This window comes from Bombina bombina, chromosome 1 (genome assembly GCF_027579735.1).
Source record: "Bombina bombina isolate aBomBom1 chromosome 1, aBomBom1.pri, whole genome shotgun sequence".
Classification (NCBI taxonomy): Eukaryota; Metazoa; Chordata; class Amphibia; order Anura; family Bombinatoridae; genus Bombina; species Bombina bombina.
The window spans coordinates 184,488,903-184,501,506 of NC_069499.1; the positions used below are offsets into that span (position 1 = coordinate 184,488,903).

The following is a 12,604-nucleotide window of genomic DNA, read 5'->3' on the forward strand; positions in this document are numbered from 1 at the left end:
AAACTCCTCCCAATAAATATTCTGGAGTTAAGAGCAATATCAATGCTCTTCTAGCTTGGCCTCAGTTAGCAACACTGAGGTTCATCAGATTTCAGTCGGACAACATCACAACTGTGGCTTACATCAACCATCAAGGGGGAACCAGGAGTTCCCTAGCGATGTTAGAAGTCTCAAAGATAATTCGCTGGGCAGAGTCTCACTCTTGCCACCTGTCAGCGATCCACATCCCAGGCGTAGAGAACTGGGAGGCGGATTTTCTAAGTCGTCAGACTTTTCATCCGGGGGAGTGGGAACTCCATCCGGAGGTGTTTGCTCATCTGGTCCATCGTTGGGGCAAACCAGAACTGGATCTCATGGCATCTCGCCAGAACGCCAAGCTTCCTTGTTACGGATCCAGGTCCAGGGACCCGGGAGCAACGCTGATAGATGCTCTAGCAGCTCCTTGGTTCTTCAACCTGGCCTATGTGTTTCCACTGTTTCCTCTGCTCCCTCGACTGATTGCCAAAATCAAACAGGAGAGAGCATCAGTGATTCTAATAGCGCCTGCGTGGCCACGCAGGACCTGGTATGCAGACCTAGTGGACATGTCATCTCTTCCACCATGGACTCTGCCTCTGAGGCAGGACCTTCTAATACAAGGTCCTTTCAATCATCCAAATCTAATTTCTCTGAGACTGACTGCATGGAGATTGAACGCTTGATTCTATCAAGGCGTGGCTTCTCCGAGTCAGTCATTGATACCTTAATACAGGCTTGGAAGCCTGTCACCAGGAAAATCTACCATAAGATATGGCGTAAATACCTTTATTGGTGTGAATCCAAGAGTTACTCATGGAGTAAGGTTAGGATTCCTAGGATATTGTCCTTTCTCCAAGAGGGTTTGGACAAAGGCTTATCAGCTAGTTCCTTAAAAGGACAGATCTCTGCTCTGTCTATTCTTTTGCACAAGCGTCTGGCAGAAGTTCCAGACGTCCAGGCATTTTGTCAGGCTTTGGTTAGGATTAAGCCTGTGTTTAAAACTGTTGCTCCCCCGTGGAGCTTAAACTTGGTTCTTAAAGTTCTTCAGGGAGTTCCTTTGAACCCCTTTATTCCATTGATATTAAACTTTTATCTTTGAAAGTTCTGTTTTTGATGGCTATTTCCTCGGCTCGAAGAGTCTCTGAGTTATCTGCCTTACATTGTGATTCTCCTTATCTGATTTTTCATTCAGACAAGGTAGTTCTGCGTACCAAACCTGGGTTTTTACCTAAGGTGGTTTCTAACAGGAATATCAATCAAGAGATTGTTGTTCCATCATTGTGTCCTAATCCTTCTTCAAAGAAGGAACGTCTTTTGCATAATCTGGGCGTAGTCCGTGCCTTGAAGTTTTACTTACAGGCTACTAAAGATTTTCGTCAAACATCTTCCCTGTTTGTCGTTTACTCTGGACAGAGGAGAGGTCAAAAAGCTTCGGCAACCTCTCTCTCCTTTTGGCTTCGGAGCATAATACGCTTAGCCTATGAGACCGCTGGACAGCAGCCCCCTGAAAGGATTACAGCTCATTCTACTAGAGCTGTGGCTTCCACCTGGGCCTTTAAAAATGAGGCCTCTGTTGAACAGATTTGCAAGGCTGCGACTTGGTCTTCGCTTCACACCTTTTCAAAATTTTACAAATTTGACACTTTTTTGCTTCTTCGGAGGCTGTTTTTGGGAGAAAGGTTCTACAGGCAGTGGTTCCTTCCGTTTAAGTTCCTGCCTTGTCCCTCCCATCATCCGTGTACTTTAGCTTTGGTATTGGTATCCCACAAGTAATGGATGATCCGTGGACTGGATACACTTAACAAGAGAAAACATAATTTATGCTTACCTGATAAATTTATTTCTCTTGTAGTGTATCCAGTCCACGGCCCGCCCTGTCCTTTTAAGGCAGGTCTAAATTTTAATTAAACTACAGTCACCACTGCACCCTATGGTTTCTCCTTTCTCGTCTTGTTTCGGTCGAATGACTGGATATGGCAGTGAGGGGAGGGGCTATATAGCAGCTCTGCTGTGGGTGATCCTCTTGCAACTTCCTGTTGGGAAGGAGAATATCCCACAAGTAATGGATGATCCGTGGACTGGATACACTACAAGAGAAATAAATTTATCAGGTAAGCATAAATTATGTTTTTTAAGATTATTTTTTTTCACTAAATAAAGTGTTTTCATGCTTGTTTGTAGTCATTACTAGCCTGTTCAACATGTCTGACATTGAGGAAAGTCAATGTTCAATATGTTTAGAAGCCATTGTGGAACCTCCACTTAGAATGTGTCCCTCATGCACTGAAAGGTCAATAAATTGTAAAGAACATATTTTAGCTACTAAAAGTCAGAAGAGAATCAGGGTTTGCCATCTAATTCTCCCCAAGTGTCACAACCATTAATGCCAGCACAAGCGACGCCAAGTACTTCTAGTGCGTCTAATTCTTTCACCCTGCAAGATATGGCCGCAGTTATGAATTCTACCCTCACAGAGGTTTTATCTAAGCTGCCTGGGTTGCAGGGGAAGCGCAGTAGGTCTGGTGTTAGAACAAACGCTGAGCCCTCTAACGCTTTATTAGCCATATCCGATGTACCCTCACAATATTCTGAAGTGAGGGATTTGCTGGCTGAGGGAGAGATTTCTGATTCAGGAAATATGTTCAATCAGGCAGATTCAGATATGATGGCTTTTAAATTTAAATTAGAACACCTCCACTTATTGCTCAGGGAGGTTTTAGCGACTCTGGATGATTGTGACCCTATTGTAGTTCCAGAGAAATTGTGTAAAATGGACAGATTCCTATAGTTTCCTGCCTACACTGATGTTTTTCCGGTCCCTAAGAGGATTTCGGAAATTGTTACTAAGGAGTGGGATAGACCAGGTATTCCGTTCGCTCCCCCTCTTTTAAGAAAATGTTTCCCATATCTGACGCCGTGCGGACTCGTGGCAGACGGTCCCTAAGGTGGAGGGAGCTATTTCTACCCTGGCTAAGGGTACAACTATACCTATCGAGGACAGTTGTGCTTTCAAAGATTCTGTGTATAAAAAATTAGAGGGTCTTCTGAAGAAAATATTTGTTCACCAAGGTTTTCTTCTCCAACCTATAGCGTGCATTGTTCCTGTAACTACTGCAGCGTCCTTTTGGTTCGAGGCTCTGGAAGAGGCTCTTCAGGTTGAGACCCCATTAGATGATATTCTGGATAGAATTAGGGCTCTCAAGCTAGCTAATTCTTTCATTACAGATGCTGCTTTTCAATTGGCTAAATTAGCGGCGAAGAATTCAGGTTTTGCCATTTTAGCGCGTAGAGCGTTATGGCTTAAGTCCTGGTCTGCTGATGTGTCCTCAAAGCTAAGCTTTTAGCCATCCCTTTCAAGGGTAAGACCCTATTCTAGCCTGAACTTAAAGAGATCATTTCAGACATCACTGGAGGGAAAGGCCATGCCCTTACTCAGGATAAGACGAATAAGATGAGGACCAAACAAAATAATGTTCTTTCCTTTCGGAACTTCAAAGGTGGTCCCTCTACCTCTTCCCCTGTCGCAAAGCAAGAGCGGAATTTTGCTCAGTCCAAGTCAGTATGGAGACCGAACCACACTTGGAACAAGGTTAAACAGGCCAAGAAGCCCGCTGCTTCCACCAAGACAGCATGAAGGGGTAGCCCCCGATCCGGGACCGGATCTGGTAGGGGCAGACTTTCTCTCTTCTCTCAGGCTTGGGCAAGAGACGTTCAGGACTCCTGGGCTTTAGAAATAGTAACCCAGGGGTATCTTCTGGATTTCAAAGATTCTCCCCCAAGGGGGAGATTCCATCTTTCTTAATTGTCTGTAAACCAGACAAAAAGAGAGGCGTTCTTAAGCTGTGTAGAATACCTATATACCATGGGAGTGATCTGCCCAGTTCCAAAACAGAACAGGGGCAGGGGTTCTACTCCAATCTGTTTGTGGTTCCCAAAAAAGAGGGAACCTTCAGACCAATTTTGGATCTCAAGATCCTAAACAAATTTCTCAGCGTCCCATCCTTCAAGATGGAGACCATTCGGACTCTTTTGCCAATGATCCAGGAGGGTCACTATATGACCACCGTGGACATAAAGGATGCGTATCTACACATCAGGGGGGGAACAAATAGTTCTCTAACGATAATAGAGGTGTTTGCTTAATTGATTCAGCAATGGGGCACACCAGAATTGGATCTGATGGCGTCTCGTCAGAATGCTAAACTTCCTTGATACGGGTCCAGGTCAAGGGATCCTCAGGCAGTACTGATAGATGCTCTAGCAATACCCTGGTCGTTCAACCTGGCTTATGTGTTTCCACCATTTCCTCTCCCTCCTCGTTTGATTGCCAGAATCAAACAGGAGAGAGCTTTGGTAATTTTGATAGCACCTGTGTGGCCACGCAGGACTTGGTATGCAGACCTGGTGGACATGTCATCTCCTCCACCATGGACTCTGCCACTGAGACAGGACCTTCTGATTCAAGGTCCGTTCCAGCATCCAAATCTATCTTCTCTGCGACTGACTGCTTGGAGATTGAACGCTTGATCTTATCCAAGCGGGGGTTCTCTGAGTCGGTCAAAGATACCTTGATTCAGGCTCAAAAGCACCAGGAAAATTTATCATAAGAGATGGCGTAAATATCTTTATTGGTGCGAATCCAAAGGCTACTCATGGAGTAAGATCAGGATTCCTAGGATTTTGTCCTTTTTCCAAGAAGGATTGGAGAAGGGGCTATCAGCTAGTTCCTTAAAGGGACAGATATCTGCTTTATCAATTCTACTGCACAAACGTCTGGCAGATGTTCCAGACGTTCAGTAGTTTTGTCAGGCTTTAGTTAGAATTAAGCCTGTTTTTAAACCTGTTGTTCCGCCATGGAGTTTGAATTTAGTTCTTAAGGTTCTTCAAGGGGTTCAGTTTGAACCTATGCATTCCATAGAAATTAAGCTTCTATCTTGGAAAGTTCTGTTTTTATTTGCTATCTCTTCGGCTCGAAGAGTTTCTGAACTATCTGCATTGCAATGCGACTCGCCTTATCTTGTTTTCCATGCTGATAAGGTGGTTTTGCGTACCAAACCTGGATTCCTTCCTAAGGTTGTTTCTAATAAGAATATCAATCAGGAAATTGTTGTTCCTTCTCTGTGTCCTAATCCTTCCTCTAAGAAGGAGCGTCTATTGCACAACTTATGCGTGGTTCGTGCTTTAAAGTTTTACTTGCAAGCGACCAAAGATTTCCGTCAAACATCTTCTTTGTTTGTCGTCTATTCTGGAAAACGTAGAGGTCAAAAAGCTACGGCTACCTCTCTTGCCTTTTGGCTGAAAAGCATCATCCATTTGACATACGAGACTGCTGGACAGCAGCCTCTTGAAAGGATTACAGCTCACTCTACTAGAGCGGTGGCTTCCAAATGGGCTTTTAAAAATTATGCTTCTGTTGAACAGATTTGTAAGGCTGCGACTAAGTCTTCGCTTCATACCTTTTCCAAATTTTACAAATTTGATACCTTTGCTTCTTCGGAGGCTATTTTTGGGAGAAAAGTTCTTCAAGCAGTGGTGCCTTCTGTTTAACCATCTGTCTTGTCCCTCCCATTCATCCGTGTCCTGTAGCTTTGGTATTGTATCCCACAAGTAAAGGATGAATCCGTGGACTCGTCTTACCTTTATAGAAGAAAAGTAAATTTATGCTTACCTGATAAATTGATTTCTTCTATGGTAAGATGAGTCCACGGCCCGCCCTGTCATTTAAGACAGATTATATGTTTTTTGATTTACACTTCAGTCACCTCTGCACCTTGTAATTTCTCCTTTTCCTTCCTGTACCTTCGGTTGAATGACTGGGGGGTGGAGCTAAGGGAGGAGCTATATAGACAGCTCTGATGTGGTGCTCTTTGCCACTTCCTGTTAGCAGGAGGATAATATCCCACATATGTTCATCAAGGTCCCCAATGGCAACCTGCAGTATGTATTTCCACTCTGTCCAGTGCGGCATCCTATTGTTACGATGTCTTGTCTGATTCTCTTCAAGTAGAGACTCCCTTGGAGGCGATTCAAGACAGAATTATGGAGCTTACGCTAGCTAATTCCTTTATTTCTGATGCTACCATGCAGGTTATTAAACTGGGAGCCAAGATATCTGGTTTTGCTGTGCTAGCTCGCCGGGCTTTGCGGATGAAGTCTTGGTCAGCTGATGTTTCCTCTAAATCCAAGCTTCTGGCGATTCCTTACAAGGGTAAGACCTTGTTTGGACCTGGTCTAGCTGAAACAATTTCTGATATCACGGGTAGTGGAAAAAGGTCTTTTCTTCCACAAGACAAGAAGAATAGACCTAAAGGACGTCGGAGTAATTTTCGTTCCTTTCGTAACTTTAAAGGATGGTCTTCTTCTAAGCAGGAAGAGTCAAATCTTCTTGGAAACCCAATCAATCTTGGCACAAGGGGAAGCAATCAAAGAAATCTGCGGGTCTAAATCAGCATGAAGGGTTTGCCCCCGATCTGGGGTCAGATCAAGTGGGGGACAGACTTTCTCAGTTTTATCAAGCTTGGATACGAGATGTCCCAGATCCCTGGGCTGTGGACATAGTATCTTAGGGTTACAAAATAGAATTCAAGACCTTTCCTCACAGGGGCAGGTTCTACCTCTCAAGTTTATCTACAGACCAGATACAAAGAGAGGCGTTCTTGATATGTGTTCAGGATCTTTCTATCCTGGGAGTGATAGTTCATTTTCCCATACTGGAACAGGGCCTAGGTTTCTATTCAAATCTATTTGTGGTTCCCAAGAAAAAGGGAACTTTTTCGACCTATTCTAGACCTGAAGTGTTTAAACAAGTTTCTCAGAGTTCCTTGCTTCAAGATGGAAACTATTTGTTCCATTCTTCCTTTAGTCCAAGATTGTCAGTGGATGACATCTTCATGTTCCCATCCACAGGGATCATCACAAATTCCTAAAATTTGCCTTTCTTGACAAACCCTTTCAGTTTGTGGCTCTTCCATTTGGCCTTGCCACAGCTCCCAGAATTTTCTTGAGGGGGCTCTCTTGGCAATGTTCAGGTCTCAGGGAATTGCAGTGGCGCCCTACCTGGACGACATTTTGGTTCAGGTGGCATCTTTTCAACAAGCAAACTTTCATACAGAGATCTTGTTGTCTTTTCTACGTTCCCACGAATGGAAAGTAAATCTGGAAAAGAGTTCCCTTGTTCGAGCTACAAGAGTGGTTTTCTTAGGGACCATAATAGATTCCCTATCTATGAATATATTTCTGACAGAGGTTAGAAAATCAAAGATTCTTGTCTCTCTATGCAGTCTACTGTTCGGCCATCAGTGGCTCAATGTATGGAGGTAATTGGTCTGATGGTTGCTTCAATGGACACGATTCCCTTTGCTCAATTCCATTTGAGAGCTCTGCAGTTATGCATGCTCAGTCAATAGAACGGAGACCATTCAGATCTCTCTCAAAGGATAGATCTAGATCTAGATTAGTCGACAAGAGACTCCTGTGGTGGTTTTCTCAGGAGCATCTGTCTCAGGGCACATGCTTCCGGAGACCTTCCTGGGCAATTGTGACCATGGATGCCAGCCTGTTGGGCTGGGGAGCAGTCTGGGATTTGTTAAAGGCTCAAGGACTATGGACTCGGGAGGAGTCTGCTCTCCCTATAAACATCTTGGAGTTGAGATCGATTTACAATGCACTGATGGTTTGGCCTCTGTTGTCCTTAGCCCTGTTTATCAGGTTCCAGTCAGACAACATAACCTCAGTGGCTTACATCAACCACCAGGGAGGAACTTGGAGTTCCTTAGCAATGAAGGAGGTGGCTCGGATTGTGCGGTGGGCGGAAGCTCACAATTGCTGTTTATCCGCCATCCACATTCCAGGAGTGGACAACTGGGAAGTGGATTTCCTGCGCAGACTTTTCATCCCAGGGAGTGGATTTTCCATCCGTAAATTTTCTCCAGTTTAACCTTTAAATGGGGGGTGCTGGAGATGGGTCTGATAGCGTCTCTGCAAAACGCCAAGCTTCCAAGGTACGGTTCAAGGTCAAGAGACCCACAGGCCGCTCTGATAGATGCTCTGGCAGTTCTTTGGAATTTCAGTCTGGCATACCTGTTTCCTCTGTTTGCTCTCCTTTCTACAAGTCATTGCTCGTATCAAACAGGAGAGAGTATCAGTGATTCTCATATCTCCTGCGTGGCCTCGCAGGATCTGGTATGCAGATCTAGTGGCGATGTCATCTCTCCCACCTTGGAGATTGGCTCTGAGGAAGGACCTTCTAATTCAGGGTCCCTTCCTTTACCCAAATCTCGTTTCTCTGAAGCTGACTGCTTGGAGATTGAACGCTTAGTCCTGTCTAAGCGTGTTTTTTCTGAATAGGTCATTGAGACCATGATTCAGGCTCATAAGCCTGTTACTAGAAAGATGTACCATAGGGTATAGCGTAAATACCTTTATTGGTGTGAATCCAAGGGCTACTCTTGGAGTAGGGTCAGGATTCCTAGAATTTTATCTTTTCTTCAGGAAGGTTTGAAAAATGGATTGTCAGTCAGTACTCTAAAGGGTCAGATTTCTGCATTATCTATTTTGTTACATAAGCGTCTGGCGGATATGCCAGGTGTTCAGTCTTTTTGTCAGGCCCTGGTCAGAATCAGGCCTGTGTTTAAATCTGTTGCTCCTCCTTGAAGCCTTAACCTTGTTCTTAAAGTTTTGCAGCAGACTCCGTTTGAGCCTTTGCATTCCATAGATATTAAGTTATTATCTTGGAAGGTGCTGTTTCTTTTTGCTATCTCTTCTGCTCGGAGAGTTTCGAAGCTCTCGGCTTTGCAGTGTGATTCGCCTTATTTATCTTCCATGCTGATAAGGCGGTTCTTCATACGAAGTTGGGTTTTCTTCCTAAAGTAGTTTCAGATACAAACATTAATCAGGAAATTGTTATTCCTTCTCTATGACCGCAAAGGCAGAACTTTTCTTCACTTTCTGCGATGAGATTTCTTTTTGTGAGAATTTTTCAGCAGGTCATTTTGAAATAAGTCCATTTTAAAACTTGGAATTTACACTAAAGCACCAGCTCAATTGCAATGTGTTGATTAACTGGAGAGTAAATACATTTTTAAACTTTTATAATAGAGTGCAGCAGTTTACAAGACTTACACCGTTGGAAATTTTAGACTATTACCTTTCCAATGGTGGGTCTTGGGGTTCTGTAGCTGCTTAGATGCCTGAGATAAGCAGCATGCCCCCTTTGCCTATACTTTTAATTTTTAAATAAAGTTGTGTGGTGACGTCAACACGTCATTGCGCGTGACGTCACTGCGCAAAACATGATGCCCCGTCAATGCCTGTCACTATACAGGCCCGATCACCGGGGTAGGAGCGGGTGGGAGCCCCCAGATCTCCCTCAAGGTGGGAGAGTGCTATCGAAGGCTCTGAGCAGTCATTGGCAACTAAGTGGGAAACTCTGTGACGGCTCAGAGCCGTCGTTGGCACTGAAAGGGTTAAGGAAAACATACACAATGCAGCCAGAGCAATGCTCTGTTTAAATAGAACAGTATAATGTGGAGCAGTGTTGCAAAGTAAAAATGTGCTTACAGTTCCTGCATATGTCTAATTCTTTCTGCAGACATGCTGCATTTTCTGCGATAACATCTCAGATTACAGCATGTTCTGCCTTGGGGTCTTTGACCTTTCCTTCTTCTCTTAAAGAATGTTTGTTGCACAACTTGGATGTTGTGCGTGCTCTGAAATTCTACCTACAGGCGACTAAGGATTTTCGTCAGTCCTCTGCCCTGTTTGTTTGTTTCTCTAGAAAACGTAAAGGTCAGAAAACTACTGCTACTTTTCTCTATTTTTGGTTGCAAAGTATTATTTGTTATGCTTATGAGACTGCTGGTCAGCAGCCTCCTGAGAGAATTACAGCTCATTCCGCGAAGGCTGTTTCTTCTTCATGGGCCTTCAAAAATTATGCTTCTGTGGAACAGATTTGCAAGGCTGCAACTTGGTCCTCTCTGCATACTGTTTCCAAATTTTCCAAATTTGATACTTTTGCCTTGACTGAGGCTTCTTTTGGGAGAAAGGTTCTTCAAGCGGTGGTGCCTTCTGTTTAGGTCTGCCTGTCTTATTCTCCCTCCCTAATCATCTGTGTCCTCTAGCCTGGGTATTGGTTCCCACTAGTAATTGATGATGTTGTGGACTCACCATATCTTAGGAAAGAAAATGTATGCTTACCTGATAAATTTTTTCCTTTCCGAATATGGTCCGCGACCCCACCTCTACACCTTTTGTGTTATTCTTTTTTCCATTTCTCTTCGGTTGATTGAATTGATTGTGGGAAGGGGAGTGATACTTAACAGCTTTGCTGTTATGCTCTCTCCCTCCACCTGCTGGCCAGGAGTGATATTCCCACCAGTAATTGATGACATTGTGGACTCACCACATCCGTAAAGAAAGAAATTTTTCAGGTAAGCATACATTTTCTTTTTTTCTTCTATGTCCTTTATTTCTATGCCTGCTATTTACAACCCCTCAAAAAGTCATATTTTGGGAAGAATAATTTTAATACCTACATCTGGTGAACTCTTCTCAGGAGACAGACAATTCACTCTTCTCAAGACACAAACCTGAGGTCAATTAGAGGTGACACTTTAGGCTGTCTTAAGACATGTTTTAATGTTACTGGGTCACCAAATATGACAGACATTTCATATTTTATACCAAAATAATCCCAATGATGTCACAATGGGATTGCTTATAAGTATATGTACACTGTATACCAGTGTTTCTCAACTGCAGCCCTCAAGTACCCCCAGCAGGCCAGGTTTTATTATAGCTGAACTAGAGCACAGGTGACATAATCAGCTGATCAGTAATCATGGTAACTAACCTGCTCTCACCCATCAACTAATTATTTCACCAGTGTTCTAGTTCAGCTATAATAAATACCTGGCCTGTTAGGGGTACTTGAGGAACGTCATTGAGAAACACTGCTGTATACATATAACTAAAATTATAAGATATCCTTTAACTTCAGACAGGGCTTGCACTATGGTTTATGGCCTGCCATAAAAAAGGGGTGGCTTCCGTCCTTGGCCACTCTGGAAGGGGCTTGGTCAGAAACCTGACCTCAAGGGAGAAATGTATAAAATAATATTGTCATTCTACAAGGGAGGCTGTGAACAAAAACGCAAGTGACCATCTTTTCTTGCCAAGCTCCCTTGGGAATGGAGATCTAAGCTAGTACAGTATTAGGTTCTGTTATTTTACTCATTTTTGCTTTGTGTTTATTTCTGTTTTTTAATTCCTTTTTTATATAAATGCACTGCAACTCTTTTTGTTCATAATAAACATTCCCTTATCAAGTTTTTCTCTTTGTCTAATATCTGTACCACATTATAGAACAGACTAGTAATTATTATTATACTTTATTTATGAAGCGCCAACATATTCCGCAGTGCTGTCAATGGATACAATTCATTTAAATAAAACAATGATATAAAACTTGTAAGAGACGGGACAAAATTTACAAACACTTACAGGAGGAATTGAGGGCCCTATTCCTGTGGCAACTTTCAATCTAGAAGGGTAGGAGGTTGAGAAACAGGAGGTGAGGACTGCAAGATTGAGAGATTTTAATGCAGAGTTAGATGAGGGAAATGTTTGAGTGAGTGAAATTAAAGGGACACTGAACCCAAATTTTTTCTTTCGTGATTCAGATAGAGCATGACATTTTAAGCAACTTTCTAATTTACTCCTATTATCAAATTTTCTTTATTCTCTTGGTATCTTTATTTGAAATACAAGAATGTAAGTTTAGATGCCGGCCCATTTTTGGTGAACAACCTGTGTTGTTCTTGCTGATTGGTGGATAAATTCATCCACCAATAACAAAGTGCTGTCATTTTCAAATAAAGATAGGAAGAGAACGAGGAAAAATTGATAATAGGAGTAAATTAGGTAGTTGCTTAAAATTGCATGCTCTATCTGAATCACAAAATTTGGGTTCAGTGTCCCTTTAATTTATTGAGTTGGGTGGTAGGCTTTTTTGAACAGAAAAGTATTCAGGGAGCATTTAAAGGAAGAAAGATTAGGGAAAAGCCTGACAGCACAAGGGAGAGAGCTCCAGAGGGTAGGTGGTGCACGACAGAAGTCCTGCAGTCTAGCATGAGAAGAGGTGATAGTCGTGGATGCAAGGAGCAGGTTGTTGTTGGATCTTAGTGGGCGGGCTGGAGTATACTCGTTTATTAGAGAGAATAGGTAGAGGGGAGCTTTGTATGTAATGGTGAAATTTTTTTATTTAATTTGGCTGTGAATGGGGAGCCAATGAAGGGACTCGCAGAGAGGTGCAGCAGATACAGACTTTTTTTTGTGTTTGTTAGATTGTTTTTTTTCTGAGTTGTGTTTTTGGGATTTTTAATTTGTTAGCCTTGTTTTTTCTTTAGGATTTCCCATATAATAATCTTAATGTGGTGGCAGAAGATATAGTTTAGAGTGGGTGGCATTAAAGGGGAGTTTGGACATTTTTCTGGGTCTAGTACAGACAAGATAGTGTTTAACTCTTGCAAACCCCTGTGTGTCAAAGACATGAAACCTCAAATTTTCGGTTTATGATTCAGAAAGAGCA

At 42.8% G+C, this 12,604-nt stretch overlaps 1 protein-coding gene across 1 annotated transcript in view; it reads left to right on the forward strand.

Annotated features, from left to right (window-relative positions):
• The window catches only part of SIPA1L1 (signal induced proliferation associated 1 like 1), an 831,778-nt gene that overhangs the window by 388,683 nt on the left and 430,491 nt on the right, over nucleotides 1-12,604 (forward strand). The gene's annotated exons all lie outside the window — the stretch shown is intronic.